Source organism: Zonotrichia albicollis, chromosome 4 (assembly GCF_047830755.1).
Source record: "Zonotrichia albicollis isolate bZonAlb1 chromosome 4, bZonAlb1.hap1, whole genome shotgun sequence".
NCBI lineage: Eukaryota > Metazoa > Chordata > Aves > Passeriformes > Passerellidae > Zonotrichia > Zonotrichia albicollis.
The window spans coordinates 65,582,412-65,601,760 of record NC_133822.1 but is presented as its reverse complement, the minus strand read 5'-3'; the positions used below and the strand labels follow the sequence as shown (position 1 = coordinate 65,601,760).

At 39.7% G+C, this 19,349-nt stretch overlaps 1 long non-coding RNA gene across 1 annotated transcript in view; it reads right to left on the bottom strand.

The window, feature by feature from the left end:
• Positions 1 to 19,349, bottom strand: part of LOC113458588 (uncharacterized) — a 183,106-nt gene that overhangs the window by 106,106 nt on the left and 57,651 nt on the right. The window contains exons 5-6 of the long non-coding RNA XR_012580112.1: positions 8,372 to 8,476; positions 7,744 to 7,986 (exon numbers count right to left, since the gene is read on the bottom strand). This is a non-coding gene — a long non-coding RNA (uncharacterized LOC113458588). The remainder of the gene's footprint in view (positions 1 to 7,743; positions 7,987 to 8,371; positions 8,477 to 19,349) is intronic.

Here is a 19,349-nt window from a genome sequence, read left to right as displayed (position 1 = left end):
TTGCTGGACTTTTCCAACTTGCTGGACTTTTCCAGTTTGGCAGACTCTTCCACTTTAAACTATTTTTCTGGGAGTTCTGGCTCTCAGCTTCTTCCCTGACTTCATGCCATTTTAGGAATGATGTACTATGTGCTTATCAGTTTTGCATATTAGATATGCAATGTGCCTACAATGTTTACCTTTAATTTTGGGATTTACACCTAAATCCCCCTCAGGCACCAAGGAGATAAATGTAGCACAAGAAATCTGTCTGAAAAGTCCAGACAGGAGCATGAGCAGACCTAAAGAAGTGTTGAGAAACAGCATGTTGACATACAGCTGCTCTCATTATGCATGCCATTAGAACTTCTACACACATTTCAGTGCCCTCCTGCCAGCACAGCTTATATAAATTCCACTCCAGCACCACCATTAAACATATTCAAGAAACAGCCCACAGCTTATGGTAGATAATGGTTCCTATTGACACCTCAGGAGGGCAAAGATGTTTGTGCTAGAAAGTGTTTGTAGTATTTTCCAGAGGTGGAACATGTAATGACTGTACTTGGGTCAACTGACTCCTTTTTCCTGTTGCATTTTGATGGTAAAGATTAATTTCTTGCTTTCTTTGTCTTCAATCACTGATGGAACAGAAATCTAATTAATGAGATCACACAAGTTTCCTGTGGCTGATGATATGTTATTATTGACACCAGTCTATAAACATAAGGTGGCACAGCTTCATCAGTATTTTTTGTCTTTTATTACTTGAAGGGGTTAAAGTCACTTACACCAACTTCTGACTTCTCCAGAAAAAAAAAAAAAAAACCCAACACAATACTTTGTCACAAGTTATGTTGTGTGGGAGAGCAGACAAAATGGAATTAGCAATGTTCTCCACATCAAGAGCACACAGCATGATCTTGTTAAAGAATTATACTGCTTCATAATCCTCAAACAAATAACATTATGATATAATGGATTGTTTTTTACTTCCTAAGCAGAAGATGGTAGGTTTGTTTTTCCTATTAAACCCAATTTTCATTTCAGACACAAGATAAATGGTACATTGATGCATTCACTTATCTGTTTCTTGAAGTTTACAGAAGCAAAGAGGATTTTTTGGATCCGTTGGCGTCAATAAAACTTACTCTCCTGATTCATAATTTATCCTTTTTTTCTTTTCTGCTGCTTTGAATCTGAGTATTGATGGAAGAAACTGTAATCAAATACACTTGCCATTCTTGATAACAAACAAGTTGTTAAATACATAATTTTTTTTCATCTTGATTTCAGAAATGGATAAAAAGTATTTCTGGGTCAAAACAGTCATGATTTAAAAAATCCCCATTTCTTGCTTTTCTCTGCTGCAGCCCTTTGGCAACAAGACTGACTGGGAAAGGGGTCCAAATTGAAGCTTAGTACCTTACCCTGCAGAACCTTTCCTTAAAATATAACTGATAACAGCACTACGAACTTGGTGTCAGGTCAACTAAAAGTTTTATATTTCTCCTTTATCAATCTTCTTGTTTGATGCTTCAATCCTCAAATGAACATTTCCAAAGAGAAAAATAAAAGTGTATCTCACAAAAAAACATTGAAACTATACATTCCAGATTTAAAAGAAAAGGATTATTTTTAAAGCAAAATTGTTTGACAAATGCTAACAAATACTTCTAAATAATGTTGATCAACTTTAGAATGTATTACTTAGATGTAAATTTAAAAATCTGAAAAACATTATGCCAAGTGAAGTTAAAAAGATTTGTGCCCCTGGTTATTAGCCACTAATAACTGCTTTTCTGCACTGGATTGACAATGGAATAATCTTTCTACAAATTAAAATGCCTTTAAGGCAAATACAAATATGTAAAACTCATTCTATTCCTGACTTGTCAGGGTTTATCCCATTTTCTTGTCACAGTCCTCAGTTTCTTTTTGCCATGACAGTGTTTTCAGTCAAATTAAAAAAAAAATAAATTGTGCAGTATCAAGGATCTTGAGGTAATTTATCTTTTTTTTGGTCATGGTTTCTTTATGGTAGCTCAGTAAAATGTGGTTGCCTCAAACCCTGTCATCAGCAGCTAGTTTGGAACAAAGCTCAAAAAACTATTCAACATACCAAAAACCCCACTATGTCTAAAAATTTGAAGGATGATTTTATCTTTCATAGGAGATCCCAATGTGATATTTTTAATCAATTATAATATGTGGGCACATATTATAATTTTCCAAACACATTTCCTGAGAAGTGATGAAGACAATGACTCCCTGTGTCCAGGAAAGATCACTGTACTTCAAATAGCAGTAAGGTGTTGGTGAATTTAATCCTTTCCTTTAGAGTCTATTGCTGAAGGTTGTAAATTTTGCAGGAAATTCAAGTATTACAGAAGTTTTACAGAAAGTGAAGACGACCATGAAGAAAGAGCTTCTGTCTCTCTGCTTATCAATATACATGGTAAAAAAAGGCCAGACTCCGAATTTGACTGTATCCCTCCTTTTCTTGAAATAAAAAGACTCTCCCTCAGACTTTCACATGGATCAGGTAGATGATGACTCTGAATATGCTGGATAAATTTGCTAGTTTGCAGTCTCAGCTCTGTCCTTGAGTGAGCAGCATGTAGAGCCTTTCCCTCACTCCTGTATCTCCAGAGCGTGTCTTTCATGGATGAGCAGACCTGGCAACAGCAGAGGGACAACTGTCCCACATGGCACTGCCATAATCCAGCACCAAGATTCCAAGAGGAGGTGGGATCACGCAGACCTAACAGACACATGCCTTTTGGGAATTCTGTGATATATTTACATAACCACTGTACGGGGATAGAACATAAGCAAATAAAGGTAGTATAGAAAGTAATCTTGCCTCCTAAAGAGTTGCAGCTGAGCCAATTATTAAGGATTAGGAGCAGGCCTGATTTTAACAGGCCTCAGCTGTAGCCAATAAGAAGAGTGTTATAAAAGAGTGGGTTGGTTGGCTGCTACGAGGGCAAGGGAGAGGCAGTGCCTGGAGGAGCTGCCTACAAGAAACATCAAGGAGGTATAAAGCTCTAGCAATATGGAACCTTTGCAGTGTAATGACAATAGAACTTGTGTAATATAATGACAACAAACCACCCTAAATATTTCCCAAACACTGGAGTGGTGTAAATAGCTCAGTAGCAAACTATCAGGAGGAAGAATATTTTTGCAGAAGTAGTGACAGTAAAGGAGATGGGGGAAAAGACAGGTAAAAACAGAACCAAACAAAAGCTCCAAATAAAATAAAGGGTATGTTTTCAGATGACAATTAATGCTTGCTATAAGGGACAAAAAAAGAGAATCAGTCTGATGGCTCACAGGACCTGGAAAAAATGCATTCATTTTGACACTGTGGATTTCTCTACTGAAGGGGAAATTCCAGTTAGAGGAGGTACAGTTCATCAACACACACAATGGCCTGGGCATTTGCTTTCACCTGGGGGAACTCCCCCATTGTCCTGTGCCAGGCTGCCACCTGCACACTCACTTCTAAGGGCTGCTGGGTGCCAGCAATGCACGGAGCAGCATGAACACAGGTGAAACTAAAGCCAGAGTAAAGCTCCATTGCTGTCCTAATGTTCTTCCTGCTGTTCCTAGTGAATGTTTCATAGTGTTCTCTGCAAGTTTAGAGCCGATGAAAGACCTGATTGCACTGACCTTTGATGCTAAGGCAGCTGGTATTTTAGGAGTCAGGTCAAGAAGGTGACCTAGCCACAGTTAAGGGCATTGAAGTTCTGGACTGAATGCAGAAGTCAAGGTAGGCACCCCAGAATGACATTCACTCTAAGGTGGAATTTGCTTACAGCTATTAAATAGAGAAAGCTGATCCCTCCCCTGATTCCGCGCTCTTCATTTAGAGATGCAGGAAGCCATCACTGTCTCTTCCTGTCATACCCTTTCTAGAGAGTGGGCATGAGGACATTTGCAAACAACTGGGCAGGAATTACTTTTAAGAAAATGTAAACCTTTATAGATGGACACAGTCCTTTTTTCAAGGGACAGTTTCAGAGTGAGAGCTCTTAGTCACAACTGGGAGACACTGACCAGGTTTAGACCACAAAATACAGCCAAGCATGGGACTGATCTCTAAGACCAACTTGTACAGACTGAACATATCCATGTAACAGATCACTTGGCTCTGCATCACTTTTTATCCAACAGTGGTATTCCTAAAGCCCTTTATGGAATCTTTTCTTATGAAGTTCACTTATTTCTCACTGGAATTGCCTGAATAAATGGAGAAGTTGTGGTGCAACCCATTAGAGCAATGCTTATATATAGCATTTGACAGAGAATGTGGTCAAATGTGGTCTGATCTGCACAAAAGTTGAGCCAGGCTATGCTAAAAGGCAACCAGTGAGGATGACTAGCAGTGTCGTGCATGAGTTTTTTCTGTGTGACATTATGAGCTCAGATTAGTATTCTAGGTCTTCCCACATTTCCTTTCTCTCAGGACAATCTCAGTCATGAACAAAAGCAGAGGGAGGATAGTCGCCAACTGTCAAGTGGGAGTGCAGGATTTTGGGAGGGTGGAGACTGCAAGGCTGGCCAGATCTAAGCCTCTGACACGGAGAAAGGGTGCCTGGGGTGACTGTCCTTCCCTCTGGGCTCACATATCTTACAGTGAACAACCAGAACTGCACAACGAGCTCCCTGCCTGCCTGAGGAAAGAATTTGCCTCACATCTGCTGACAGATCTTCAATCACTTGGCAGACTTTAAGAAAAGGAAAATAGAGAGTCTGTTCCCATGTGCATATATGAGCATATGCATGTGTTGGAGGGGGCTGTCCCAACACCCACTCTTTTAAAGAGATGCTGCTTAAGGTTGTATTTTCTGAGGGTCTTAATATGAGTATGTTTGAAGCCCACTCACTGGGTTGACACTCCTCCACCTCTCCCTGAAAATTTTAACAAAGTGATGACTGCTAGCTGCATCCCAGCATTAGAGACCTAGCTGCTCTGGCTGCCAGTCTGTATGCACGCAGAGAAGAACCCTTGGCTCCCAAGGAGTTTAAAAGTCAAACACAGATGTTTGCAGAAAGCAAAACTCTTCTAGGTGAAAAGGTGAATGATTTTTTAAATTATTTTTATTTTTGTTCTCAGTTTTATCTTTGATCATTTCCATGTCTTTTATTGTATGCTTTTCTGGCTTGGCCTGACTCTTGCATGTTGGTGCTGAAACAGGATAACCTTGGGTCTAAAAGCCAGGAAAGAGGAAGATTACTTTCCCCACTGATCAGGTATAGAATCTGGAACCGATTTTTCAATTCTCTGCTCTGTTTAATAAACACTTCATTCTTTCTGGGATTGGTGTGGTTTAGGATTATTAGAAGTCTGACCTTTGAATATGGATCCCCTTTTCCTCTGATTAATTCTGTTATGTCAATATTTATATTGTACTCAAAGGAATGTCTCTATTTGTGTTTGGGAACTTATCCAAAATTTGATTGTCTGGGAGAAAATAGTCTGTTTTGTGCATGTAAAAGCTGTTTTAGGTCAGGCAGAAGAGAAGTAGGTCAAATTTTATATCCTCACATTTTGATCTAAGGGATGGGAAAACAAAAATAAAAAGGCATCACATGACTTAATGCTTGTGCTTTGAGACTCTTTTTCTGTTAGAGTTACTCTGAGGACACTCACACAAATCTGTATACGCAGATACTAGGGCAGCAACTAATCAACAAGCTCAGTTATGTGGAATGGGGCATATCAAGTTTGTAAACAGATGTATGGTCCAGGTAGCCATTTATTCTCACTCCCCTCTTGAAGTCTTGGAACTGCAGTACAGGTGGGGACAGTAAAAGGCAGCAAAATAAGTTTGTCATACATTCAGCTGATATTGCATGGAGTTAATATCTGCACACAGAAAAATATTTGCTGTTCATCTCATTGTTATGTTTATCAATCCTAGGTCAAGGAGTGCATTTGTTGTTAATTTTTTAAATGGTCTGAAATGGTCATTTTTTAAAATGGTCTAAATAGTTTTAATTAAAACAGCTTAAAGCTTTAATCACAAATTGTGTAGCTGAAGACTTTCAGATCATTTTTCCTTCATATGTTAAACTTCTGAAACATGGTTGTGCAGTGACACCATTTCTAGGTAAGTATTTTAAGAGCAACAACAGTGGCAATAATGTCCTGGACCTTTAAGTGCCAGGTGTCCACAAACTAGCTCTTCTCTGGGGAGCTGAAAAGAATGCAAAGAGAAGCATTAACTGCTTTGGCTGGCAGCCTAACCTGCAGTGCTTTTGCCTCTACTGTGGGAAAACTTACTGCAGTGTCACAGCCCTGCTAGTATCAATTAGTGTCAATATGAACAAAGAACACCAGATATAAGGCCAATGTTCTGGAAATATAACAAGCAAAATGATGTTTTGTAGCAAAGCAGAAATTGCACTTTGTATGTGAAAGAGGATCCAGGAAAGGGAAAACAAAAGCAGATTAGTCATACATCTAAATTTAGGGGTTTTTCCGTACATGCTACTGTTTCAGATCAGTCATGGAAATTAATGAGTTCAGTGTTATGAGATGAAAAGAATCTCATAGTGACCTGATATGAACTCATGGAAGCCTGATAGGAGGATTTGGCAGGGAATGTAGAGAACCTTTTTATATCATCCAATGGCTCCTTTTAACAGTAACCACTATCATGTTGTCAGCTGAGCAAATAAAATTGGCCCACTTCTCAGGCCTCCCCTTCAGTGTGTTCTAATATCAGAGCTGGCTTGATTTTCTGCCTCTGCTTAAGGCAGCCCTTCCCAGAGGGAAAGGGGTCTGTTGACCAGGAGAATTGTCCCTTCATAGGGACCTCCTTCTCAAAGAAGTGAAGGACAGCATGAGGGACACCTGCTCACAGGGCAAGCAACTTAGTTCTCGTGTTCAGTGCAGGCAAAGTTTGGAAATAAGAATAGTTAACCTCTGGTTATTATTAATTTTTCTTTGTAACCTCAGCTGTGTGTCTCTCTGTGCTGTGCAGTTCTGTACTTGTACATTAAAAGTGAACATATAGGCCTATAGAAACCAAATCTCATGTTTGGTTTCTATACAACTATTCTAATTTACAACTATTCTAATTTACATGTTTGACACTATCAACTGCATTCCATGGGTGCAGGGACAGCACTGACATAGCCTTACTGTCATTTTGTACTCTCCAAAACCAGAGCAGAGATTGCAAATTGGAGGAGTTTGGTTAATAGTCACTACAATCAGTTTTCTAGCATCTAAATTAATCAAAATGACTAAACAGTTGAAGCCCAGCTTAAAATCCAACCATGACATTTGTTCTTCTTTCGCCCTGGTATATACTATATTTATTTATTTACATTTATTCTTTTCACTTTTTTAATGTAAAAATTACCTTGTAATGTGATTTTAATAGGGTTTGGAAGTGAATTTTTGCCCTAAGAAGATTTTATTCAGGTGTGTGCAAATCAGAATCACCCTGTAATTAATCTCAATTTTGTATGCCTGCTTAGAAAATAATAGTGTCGGAAGTCTTATTATTGTTTTCCTGTGCGTTGTTCTAGATAATACACATCTCAGAGAACACACATGTGCTCTCTCCCTCTCTGAGGGAGAGAAAAGGGTAATATGTGACTCCTTGCTAGTGGTAGAAATAATGCAGCATTGCACAGTTGCCTGAGCCAACACTAAACAATCCATCTTGGACACTGGAAACAGTACAGATTTGTAGAGACCTCTGACTGGGTTACATTTATGGTCCATAAAAATGCTGGTACCTGAGCAAATCCATGATTGGAGTCATCATCAGGATCTCCCCAGGACACTGCAGGACCATCAAGGAAAACTTTGAGGCCCAGGGACTTCAGTCGTTGCTGAGCAGCAAACATAGAGGTTTTGAGAACCTAGGGCTTGAGACTGGCTCCTTGGTGAAGTGTCTGAAAACAGTAATGGGTAGCTAGGCTGCATGCTGGTGTAAACTTGAGGACCCCTTCCAAGCTATTGGTTTTGGTACCTCTACCCTGGAAAGCAATAAAAGAAACTCAGGATGATTCAGTCAGAATTTCTTGCGATTAAAACAGTTGCAATATTATTCCCTCTGCAATCATCACTCTCTTCAGTTTACTTGAATCTTTGGCAGAAAACTTGCCAAAGAGATTATACAAGAGAAAGAGAAGTTCAGAAAAACCACTCTCTAGTAAAACCAAAGTATCTTTTACAGAAATATTCTCCTAATCTGAGTACAGCCTTTGGAATTGCCCATGAGCTAGCAGCTTCTCTTTCAGATATTCTGTTACATAAACAAAATAGTTATAGTGAAGAGGAAAAAGGTTTCTTTATTCAAGATGGCCATACCATCTTTAATAAAAATTAAGTATTTTGAGGAACAAAAAAAAAGGTACTGACCTACTCAGACTTGGGTCTTCACAATGCTGGCACATGGTAAACATTTTCATAACTTTATGGTATTTTTCAAGAATTGTTTGGTCTTCAATTTCCAGATGTTAGCACCTGTGATGTAGACCAAGATTCTTGTTTACTTGTCTACCTTTATTGTCTCCAATGTTTTTATTTTTAAGAGGACTTGCACTTTTCTAGGTTTTATCAGTTTGCCTTCATATTGTATTAGATTTCCCAAAGCAACAATGCAAAGTTCCACCTCAAATTGTCAAACGGTATCCCATGTTGTTTAATCTTCTTTACTCATTTATGTTCCCCCCTTCAGAAATTGGAGGTCTGAATATCCTGTCTTGAATAATTATTTTACCTGTCTCACACTGATACACAGAGCGTGACTGGACGGCAAAAGAAGATGAAGAACTTAGATTCAGCAGTTCAAACAATGCCAGAATAGTGCTGGACATAACTGATGTAATTGAGCTAGAAAACACCTCAGAAAATCACTCAATGAGTTTCCTTGCCCAAGAAAGGATCAATTCTTTCTAAGGGACTCTTGACACCTTACTTAATTTATCCTGAAAGACCTTCAAAACTGGAGTTTTCATGATCATCCCACACAATCGATTTCAGGGTTTCACTATTTCATTGTTAGGAACCTCTTCTTGACATCTTAAGTTAAGATCCCTTGTTGAAATTTAAAACCATTTGGTTGTAAAAACAAATGTGAAATTTGTAGTCTGGACACACAGACTTTAAAGAAACTCACCACAGTTTTTACCACCTTTCTTAAAGTTACACTTATTTACCACTTTCTGTCCTATCAAGATTATTTTCCAATGGTGTGATTTTGGTCTTCTTCTTACAAGGATGATATTTTTTCCCCATGCCTTTTTTTCAAATAACTAAAGTTATTTTGAATTCTGGTCCTATCTTCAAAAATGCTTTCAGTCCTTTGAAACTTACTCTTTTTTCTGTCATTCAGGATTTTTATTGAAAATATCAAGTATCAGGGCCAGATATCCCATAAGCTTCACTAAAGGCATCCTTATGTTTGAACTTGAGGGAACAATCTGTGATAATTTATAAATTGAGCCAATTTAGTTCCCTTCACACTGAAACGAGAGGAAAACCACTGATCAGGCTATGAGTCAGGTGCAACTTGGCTTTTCATGTTTTCTTGAGGCGCTGTGATCAGTTTCTGTGCTAGATATGTAATAGTGTCCAGCAGAAGTCTTTCCGTGGATGGAGCAAATTGTATGCTCTGGAATATTAAATAGAGCTTTTGATAAAGTGGCAAGGAAGATAAAGAAATCGATCATTAGAATATTAAATGAAAGGAGTTGAAGGATATCACAGGGCTCCTTGAGTGTGTGTAAGAGGAAGATTTCTATATTAAATTTGGAGCAATCATGACTGTAATCTGGGTTGGAAGTAAGAATAAATGCTGAATGTTAGACAGATATTTTCACAGAGAACAGAAAAGAGATCAATGACAGACACAAGGCTCAAGAAATGATCATCCAGTTAAGTGGCTTACCTGCACTAAATTATTTACCTGCATTAAATTATTTTCTTTATGAATAAAAAAGAAGTAATAAGCAGCTATTTAATCCTTCTGAAACTTGATCCAGACCCACTGACACCAACAAAAAACTTACATAACTTCATGGGATTTGGAGTAAATCCCTTAGAGTGTGTCACTGAAACATTACAGGATAAATTGTTACCTAAATCAAATTTATCATTGGAGCCTGTTATGTCCAATATAGATTCCTTCTGTTCTTTACTAGCTCTTCCTTTCATTCATTCATTTATTCATTCATTCAAATGAGATCTTAGTGTGCTGTAATCAGTCTGCTTACTGGAAAAAGACAGGAAATGTGCACTGTGAACTTAAGCTAACAAGAATTATGGTTTCAAAAATTATCTGCTCCAGCACATATTTTTAAATACCTTTCATAATTATGAAACCTAAAAAAAAAAAGCCACAAAAATCCCTCATGCACCATTGGGGGACACTCCTCATATTCCATTAGATTTGTGGTTCTTATCTGATGAAAACAGCACTGAGCTGGAACAAACAATGCGTCAAGGATGATTATGCAACATGAGATGAAGAAATATTTCTCAACCCAGTGCCAGGAAAGCTACAGGCAATTCTGGAAGTCACATGCTTTCTGGTGGGATTTTTTTGCATTTTTGTTTTTGTGTCTTTTACAAAAAGATAGTTCTATTTCGGAAGTCAAGTTGCAGGAGGAAACAGCCAGTAGAGAGAATCTTTTCTGTATTTGTGAATTCCGGCTGAACCACAATGAGTACATTCTTCCTTCTCTCTTTTGTGTGTATGTTTAGAGTTTTGTTCTTTTAGTAGTGAAAGTTTAATGGATAGAAAGGGATCAATGGAGGCATTGTTGAACTGACCTCTGGTGACCATCAGAAAACAAACGAGGGCCAGCAGATGGACACTGCTCTAGCTAGCAATATCTGCAGGGTATCACAGCTATTTTCAGTTGAATTATTGTATACTAGATTCTGTACTGTTATGTTTGCTCATAGGGTCATAAAGACTAAATGTCTGTGGGAGACTAAACACTATATGCTAAGAAAACAGCAGATAAATGTCCGGGAAAATGACAAAACAGAGAAAATAAAACAACAGGGATTTTACTTAGTAGCGTATAATAAGTCTGAAAAGCAGTGATAAAATGGTAAACAGAGCTATGAAAAATTTAAATACAAATGAAACCAGATTACTGTGATTTTTGTGTCAGTTTCAGCTGTCCCAAGTTAGCAACAACATTTCTGTGTGAGGTAGATGGAGGCTGAATGAATCCAAAACCTCAGTGAAGAATTTGATAGGGCCACAGATGGATTGGTTACACAAGGCTGGCAGAACTATCACCCTAAGCAGTATTGTCTAACCCCATAGCCTGGAGATAATCTCAACTTCATCTATATAAGCCATTGCTGTAATATGGAGCAAAATCACTAAAATTGATTTCCGAACTGGGATTCTTTTATACCAGCATGCATACACTAATTTTTGTCTTGATAAAAAAAAAATTTTGCCCAAGTGTTACTAACTCCAGTCTGTGAAAGGCTTAATTCAGTTGCCTCAAAATATTGTCATATGCATATTGTCTGAGACTTCAGCATTTAGCTAGTCACTGAGGGCTGGATGTGACAGAAGAATGACAGACAATCTTCTTTTTAAAAGGACAGCCTGATGTAAGAGTAGCAACACAGAGTTACAGAGTCACAGAATCAGAGAATGGATCTGGTTGGAAGAGACCACTCTGGGTCATTGGGTCCAATCTCCCTGCCCAAGCAGGATCATCCCAGGGCACAAGGTGCAGAGTTGCATTTGGGCAGCTTTTGAATGTCTCCAGTGACAGAGACTCCACAACCTCCCTGGCAACCTGTTCCAGTGCATAGCTACCCACACAGTAAATAAGTTCTTCCTCCTGTTCAGGTGGAGCTTCCTGTGCATTGATTTCTGCCTGTTGCTTCTTGTTCCATTGCCTGGCAGCACCAAACAGAGCCTGGTCCATCATCTGACACCTCCCTTCAGATGCTGACAGATATTGATGAGGTCTCCTCTCAGTCTCTTTTCAAGGCTGAGCAGGCCCAGCTTCCTCAGCCTTTCCTCATGAGAGAGATGCTTCAGTCCCTTAATCATCTTTGCTGCTCTCCCCTGCACCCTCCCCAGGAGCTCCACGACTCTCCTGTGCTGAGGAGCTCAGAACTGGACACAGCATCCAGGGCAGCCTCACTAAAGCTGAGTAGAGGGGCAGGTCACCCCTCCTGGCCTGCTGGCAGTGCCCTTCACACTGCCCCCCAGGATTCCACTGGCCTTCCTGGCCCTCAGGACACACCACTGGCCCCCAGGACACACTACTGGCCCTCAGAACAGGCTGCTGGCCCCCAGGACACACTGCTGGCCCTCAGGACACGCTGCTGGCCCTCAGGACACGCTGCTGGCCCCCGGGACACACTGCTGGCCCCCGGGACACGCTGCTGCCCCCCGGGACACACTGCTGGCCCCCAGGACACACTGCTGCCTCAGGGACAGCTTGGTGTCCCCCAGGGCTCCCAGGGCCTTCTCCACATGGCTGCTCTCCAGCAGGCCAGCCCACAGCCTGTGCTGGGTGTGGGGATTATTCCTCCCCAGGGGCAGGAGCCTGCATTCGCCTTTCTTGAATTTCACAAAGCTCTTTGCCCATCTTCCCAAGCTGCCAAGGCCCCTCTGAAGGGCTGCACAGCACTCTGAGTGTTGGCCACTCCTGCAAGGTTTGTCCCATCAGTGAGGTAACACACCACACATTCCTGCCCTGGCAGCTGAATCCCACCCTAAGCACAGGCTTCTCATCACAAAGGAAAGCTGCATTTAGGAATCCAGACACGAGAGATGGCACCTGGGCACCTAAGTTTGGTTCATCAGTCTTGATTTTTCATGGACAGTAGTGAATAAGTCTCAATTATTTACAAGGCCAGTTTAGACACATATTTAAGCCCGCATAACTCTATTTTAGTGTATTCATTTGAGGGCTAAATCCTACCTAAATATTCATATAGTGCTAGTATTCATCATTTTATATAACAAATATTACACCTTCGCCATCGAAATTACAGATTCCTAAAGAAGTGGATCACTATTGTTGAAATCAGGGTTATAGTGGGTAAAAGCTTAGGGACAATACTTTAAACAAGCCTATTATCTCTTTGTCTCAGGGGAACTACTAAGTTGCTATGAAATAGACACTAAATATTAACAGTCAGAGAGCTATTTCACACTTGCACCTTCACCCAGATTCATTTGCCAAGTAGGTAAACAAGATTAATTAGTTGGAGGATTATGTTTTGTTTTGTGGAAGTGGAAAAAAAATGTTTAATCATGTGAATCGCTGGTAGTATCTAACAAAAGCTTACTCATTCCTGTGGGTAAATCAGGTGATCAAGAGAAACAAAGACTGCTAAGGGACAGGCAGAATCACAACTTCCTGCCTCTTGAATAAGGAATATACTATGGGTACAGCAGGGTTTTGCTTCCTTATTTTCCATAATGTCACTTTCTCTTCTAAGAAAAGGAGGAGCAACCTCCCCTTCCCACACCCCTAAGAGAAAAGGAAAAAAAAATAAATAAAAAGGGGTGTGATTATGCAGATCTTTCCTTCCATTGTTCTATGTTCCATATGGAATGACTGTGGATGATGAAAACAGAAAACAAGACTAAAACAATCCTCTTATTTTCTTCTATTGAGCTCTAAACCAGATGATTGATTGATTCAAATTGTTTTGATTCAAGTTATAGTCTTATGTAAGGAGTGGTAAGAATTCTATAGAAAACCTGAGGTATTTTCCTCGCAGTTTTGCTTCTTCCTCTTTTTGTTAGCTACCCTTTATTTATTGTTAATGGGGAAACTGACATGAAGAGAAATATTGTCCTTTCTCTCTTGAAATTTAAATATACATAACCACAACCTGGCTCCAATCCCACAAATAATCTAAAAGCTATTATTCAGATACACTATGCATCTCTCTCTTTTGAAAATCCTTCAAAGAACTTTTATGTCATTTTTTTTCTTCCACAGCAGATGACCCAGTAGCTTGGAGAAGGGTGACAACCATACAGAGTAACTTTCCTAACTTCCCAGACATCTTGAAAACATCTGACAATGCCAAGAAAAATAATATTTTTTTAAAATGACAGAAGAATGTATTAAACAATCTTGACTGATGGATGGATTAAGGTGGTGCTCTTTTATCTAAATCTGAGCATATTTGTGTTCTGAGGACTTCAAGGCTATAAGCAGTGTCCTAAGAATCAGACAAAACAGGTCAGATTATTCTCTCAGTTATACTGTTATACAGGAAATCTGTATTGAATCCAGTACAGTTTTGAACTGAGACAGAATCTTCACCACAGAATATTAAAACCCTAGATTAATTGTTCTTTGCCTATTTTTAGTGCCTATGCATATTAGCAAATATAATACGTACTTAATGCTATTTCTTTTTATATCCATTTCACTTGTACTGTTTGATGCTTGGTATCATAAGCTAAATTTCAGCAATGAGAATTACTCCCTAACAGGAATAAGCATCTAGAAAATCTTCAAAAATTATGTCTGCTTTTCGTGAGCCTTTTGGGGCTTTGGCCAGAAATGAACAGATGTTCTGGGAAGAAAAAGGAACAGGGATGAAGCATAATGTAAATATGTGCTATATATTTGCTACTGTTCTGAGCTTTCACATAAAAGGTGATTGAGATCAATCAGGCACCATGGTGGAGTGCTGGGAGCCCAGCCACACTGTACTCTGAGCACAGGAATTTCTGGGCTCACTTACAGTCTCATGGGTCAAAATTAAAGGTGATTGTTAACAAGTCAATGATTGGGTTTTTTTCCTCCTGCTTCACCCCATATGCAGATCATTTGAAACAATCTAAATACATATTATGGTGTATTACCCTGTGTCTTCAGGAAAACCTATTGAGAGGAGCCAGCAGATAATAAACAAAACCACTGCTGTTATGCATGTGCTGACATGGACTGCAGTTGAGTCCTGTCCTAAGGGTTTTTTGTTCGCTTCAGGGAAAAATCTTGTTTACCATTCTCAATAGTTTGGGATAACAGAAGTGAGGAATCCTCATTTCACAGAGAGGAAACAAAGCAATTGCTGAAGAAAATCTTCTCTGAAGTGTCAGTTAAGCCCAGACCACAGGTATGAAGTAAAAGGCCTCACAAAACAGTCATCTTCCAATTAGAAAAAAACATTGTGCTTCCACAGAATGCTTCCTGCCAAGTTACATTGAGCATGACCTGATATCCCTTTCAAGGATAAATATATGATTTTGTTGCTTATGTTCTTAATACAGGAAATGAAATCATAGAATCAGAGAATATGCTGTGTTGGAAGCATATCTGGAATATCAGAGTTGGAAGGGACAATACTTTAAACAGTTGGAAGGGACCCACCAGGATCAGCTGGCCCAACTCCTGGCCATGCCAGGAGCCCCAAGAGTCACACCATGTGCTTTCCACTGTAGAAATTGCAGGATATACCAGGTGGAGGGTATATATGATTTAGTCTACCTTTTGCTGTGCAATAGCTTTCAATCTATCTTGGATGGACAGTATTCTAGACTTGCAACAGATCAACATGATTCTCTTGTATTGCTTTTGTTTATTGTGCAATATAGATGAGTGTTTCCTCTTCTGTACCCAAATATGGTATGGCCCCAAGTTACCCTGACCAAAAGCAGCACACCCAGGATGAACAAAAATCAAGTGAAAGTTAATAAACATAATGGTTTAACCACTGTAATTTCCTGAATCCTATGGGTGGCCTATATTTTCTCAAAGGTCATTCAGATTTGAGGTTTCAGAGTGAGTACTTTTCAGTGCTTGCTACTTAGTAGAATTTCCAACCTAGTTTTACATTCATAGGTATATGAAGAGAGTTCATCACCCAAAAAACTAGTGGTCTGGAAAGGGTTTTCACCCTTATTTGAATACTGTCCTTGCCTTGCTCTCAAGCAGGGAAGACCATCACAACTTTTCATTGATTCTTCCATTGTATGTTTGAAATCATACTCTAAAGCCTACTTTGTTCACAATTCTAAGTATATTGGAGAATTTTTTTATTTTGTAAATGAGCAGATGTTTCTGACTTCTAGTGAATTTTAAGTTCAAGTATCATCCTCAAGTGACTCATATTTTATGTGAAAAGATAAAACTCCGTTATGATTTAGATTTTTTTTTAGCTTGCCAGTATATAAAAATAGAGAGGCATTGAAAGCCTTAATTTCTACCTCCTCTGTTGATCACCCTGAAACAGTTAAAATGGAATTCAGATTTCGCTCAAAGGAAATACAAATGCACTAAAAGTCTCTTACTCCAGCTAACAGTTGACTACGCCAGGGTAAAATCAGAAAACTTAGTGAATTTATTTGCCCTTTCAAGGACATGTTCCTGCACAGAACATGATCTGTGACCTGTAGTAAATCAAGCATGCATGACTGTGAACTAACCTACTGCTTTTGTGTGGTGCCTCCCTCCTATTAAACAGAGGTATGGTTTGTCTCAGCAAAGACTGTAAAGATTGCCCATCAACCAGGAGCTGTTTTTTTCTTCTAGCTAGAAACTTCCCCCTGCCCCAGAAGTTATATTCCTATCCTAAGTAAAATACATTTTTGCATAATTTTCTTTTTACTTATTGCTGCTTTTTAATTGCACTAAATTCCAATATGAACATTCATTTAACGTTGCTTTGATAGCTGTAGATTTGAACTATGTTACATTGCACCTCAAAGCTCCAAAGCATGTCAAAAACTCTATTCTGCATCTTCAGAAGAGAAGGGGGAAAAAAAGAGAAAACTGCATCTAAAAGTTGATAAGGAGAAGAATTTGGGACAAGGAAGTAAAGGAAAAAATTATCCAGGAACCTTGACAGACTTAAATGTCAGGCACATTCTTCACAAGTACTGCTTGCATATTTGGAGGCCATTGAAGTCAAAATAGGACATTCAAATCTTGTTCTTATTTATATAGTACTGGAGTGTATGAACTCTGGATGTATTAGTTCAAGGCCAACAAAGCTCTCAGTGGTTTATATTTGAATTTGATTTATGTATACAAGAAAAAGTTTATTTCTTCTCTAAAAACATGTGAGAGCTTTCTCAGAGGGTTTTCCAGGACCAGGGTACTCCAGGCCACTACAGCAACATCTGTAAACACCTGCACTGCAGATGCTGGCTTCAATCACATGCACTTGTGCAAAAATAAAACATTTGATGAGGTCCAGAAGCAACTTTTTAAAGTTCCCAAAAAAAAAATGGAAAAGGATTGTGGAATCTGGTGGGTGGATGGAACACACAAGGTGATAGCATAATGAACAATAAACAACAGGATGGGACAGATTTAATTCAGCTGAATTTCCTCCTTGACATCTAAGAAAGAAAGAGACAACATTTTTACTGCCTTTAGTAGTCCTGTTGACTGAGACAAGATCTGACACTGGCAGTGCCAGAGCCTAGGTTAAAGGGCTCCCTTTTTTCTTCATATCCCCTCCCACTTGCCAAGTGGCAGCAATTTGGAGCTTTTCCCAGGCTGCTTCTGTTTTCTGGCATTCCTCACACAAGAAAAGTTTTTGGCCTCTAAGAGAAGAGAGAAAGAAAGTGTGCCTCACATTGGTCCAGGGCTCTGAGCCTCCTGTGCACATTCCTGGGGCTGTGCTAGGTGCTTGAGCTCTTCCCTTTGTCCCCCAGGGAAGACAAGGGCACCAGATGCCTGTCCCTGCAGCTGCAGGTTGCTAATGGGGCTGTGATGAATAGGGTGAAATTCATCTTAGCACAGAGGAACACCGCGCTCCTAAACAGACCTGCAAGGCTGAAGAAGGGAAAAGCAGGCATGAGGTGAGTTATTATGGGAAGTGTCAGAAAAAGAGGATCCATGTCCAGAGAAAAGAACCTTAAAAAGTCTTGGCAATGTGAAGGAAAGAGGAGGAATGACTCCTCCTCTGCACTTTTTCCAGAAGTAAAGGGTAAAAGAAAATTAGGGTCAGGAGATGAGTGGGTAAAAGAACGAGTTATTCCATCAAACTCAGCTCTACAATTGGCATCAGGCCCAAAACCTGAGAGGCTCCTTGTTTTTCTGGGTCTTGTCATCTTGCTGGCAAGTGAAGGGCAGTCAGAGCTGCCACGTGTCACAAATAACACATGGCACATGAGCATCTGTCAGGCCTCCTCATAGCCCAGGTGGAAGGTCACTCGCTGTGCTCCCACTGAGCACTATTTGTCTCTCAGGAACATGCTGCAGGCCAAAAGTCAGGCAATCACAGGCTCCAGACTCAGGGGACTCATGTTAATAATTCCTCGTGGTTCACAACCTTTGTAACCGGCCTGGACTCCATTTCCCTTAGGAACTTGTCAGGCAGTTATCAGGAGATGTGTGAAAACAGAGATAAAACAAATGTATTATTAAACAAATAGCCTCACACTTAGGAAATGTGTACCTTTCAAGCTTTAAAGGAACATGCTCAGGTTTACCCTGTGATTCAGAACCTCCTGCAATCCTATCTCGTGTGAGGGGTGTGTGGAGCACAGCATGCTGGAACCCCTCCAGCCTCACCCAGAGTTCTGCAGCTGCCAGCTGAGCACAGAAAAAGGAACATATCCAGAGTGGCTTCTCAGAATAAATTGATCCATACAGGTGAAGCAATCCTGAGAAGATAGCCTCAGCCATCAAGAAAACTGAAAATCCTAGAAACCAGGAAAATGCCTACCATGCTAATCTGTGACCCCTTGGTTGAGTGAAAAATCAAATCCTTTGGGATTTGTCCTAAGAAATACCATGAAACTCTTTCTCTTCTTAAGAGAGTCTGTAATCTCTTGAGGGTATTGTCCACAAACAATAAAAAACAGGTTGTTCCCATTGGGTCAGCTTGATTGCTATCTCTGCTTATTCTGTTTTCAGTGGACTGTGGTGTAGCTGTAACCACTGAGCAAGGAAGAGAATGAATGTATGAATTGCTAAGCTGCATTAAGAGTTTAAGTAAGTGATAAGTGAGGAATTTTCTTTAATGGCTTATTTACTATACTTACAGCAATGTTTTGAATTATGTAGTGAACTTTCAGATCTGTCACAAGACTTGCTTTGCCTGGAGACACACAACATGTCAGCCTGCTGCCGTGAGCTGTTTTGCTGTGCATTGCTGGGGATGTGTTCACTCTCACGCAAATCAGCACAGACCAAGCTGAACTCACAGAACAATTTTGTTTTCGGAAAGCGTGAATGAAAGTTTCAGTAAACAAATTCAGGTTTCCTAAAGTGAGAATAATTTTGCCCTGTGAAGTCCTCTTAATGCCAATGGAAGCTTAATTTTCCCATTCCTTGTAAAGAAAAAAATGCATTATGAGATTTGTGGTAAGAGTTGCAATAGTACTAGTGAAGTAGAATCTGTGAAGACATAAGGACAAGGTGTA